Source organism: Theropithecus gelada, chromosome 15 (assembly GCF_003255815.1).
Source record: "Theropithecus gelada isolate Dixy chromosome 15, Tgel_1.0, whole genome shotgun sequence".
NCBI classification, from domain to species: Eukaryota; Metazoa; Chordata; class Mammalia; order Primates; family Cercopithecidae; genus Theropithecus; species Theropithecus gelada.
The window spans coordinates 40,613,711-40,614,451 of record NC_037683.1 but is presented as its reverse complement, the minus strand read 5'-3'; the positions used below and the strand labels follow the sequence as shown (position 1 = coordinate 40,614,451).

Here is a 741-nt window from a genome sequence, read left to right as displayed (position 1 = left end):
GCAAAGGGTGGCTTGTCCCGACAGTTTGAGCCGTTGTGCATGCATTTACACACGCATTAATTCCAACTGAGTCAGCACAGTGTCCAAGAGAGGTCCTGGGCTCCAGTGAGTACAGTCGCTGTCCTGGGGAAGGCACATTCCGCAAATTAACAGAAGTCTATGATAAACTCAGCATAGGGGGACTGGCTGTCCCAAGTATCAAGGAGCCCTAAAAGAAAAGGGCCTATTTCAGTCGGGGGACCTGGACTGAACTAACTCGTGCCCATGGCCGCCGAATCCCGTGTGACAAATGTATTCTTCTGTTGTTAATAGAAATAAAACAGTTTTTCGGGCCCCTTCAGGAGCGCCTCTGCAAAGGTGGGGGGAAAAGGCAACTAAATCAGTACGGGGACTTCAGCCCGAGGATGTCAGGAGCGGGGTCTGTGCGGACGGGCAGGTGGGCGGGGGGCACCCCGTGCCCCGCCCCAGTCCCCGGGAGGCCGGCGGCCGCAGCTCGGGGAAGTGGGGACTGGCGCGGGGCCGCGCTCCCGCTGTCCTCGGCGGCGCCTACGGACCGGCAAGCGGCGGGCGGTCCGCGAGAGGGCGGCGGCGTCCGGGCTTTGTGGCCGCGGCGCGCGCGGCGGGGCCTGGCCGGCCGGGGGCGCGCCGCCGCCGCCCGGCGCTCGGGAGCCCGCGGCCCCCCTGGCCGCCCTGCTCGCCGGAGGAACCCAGGCCGCCCGCGCTCGCGCCTCGCCGGCCCCC

General features: G+C 66.3%; 1 protein-coding gene across 1 annotated transcript in view; it reads left to right on the top strand.

The window, feature by feature from the left end:
- The first annotated feature begins 605 nt into the window (after positions 1 to 605).
- The window catches only part of MSANTD3 (Myb/SANT DNA binding domain containing 3), a 26,164-nt gene continuing 26,028 nt past the window's right edge, over positions 606 to 741 (top strand). The window contains exon 1 of the mRNA XM_025360001.1: positions 606 to 711. The gene's annotated coding sequence lies outside the window, so the exon portion shown is untranslated. The remainder of the gene's footprint in view (positions 712 to 741) is intronic.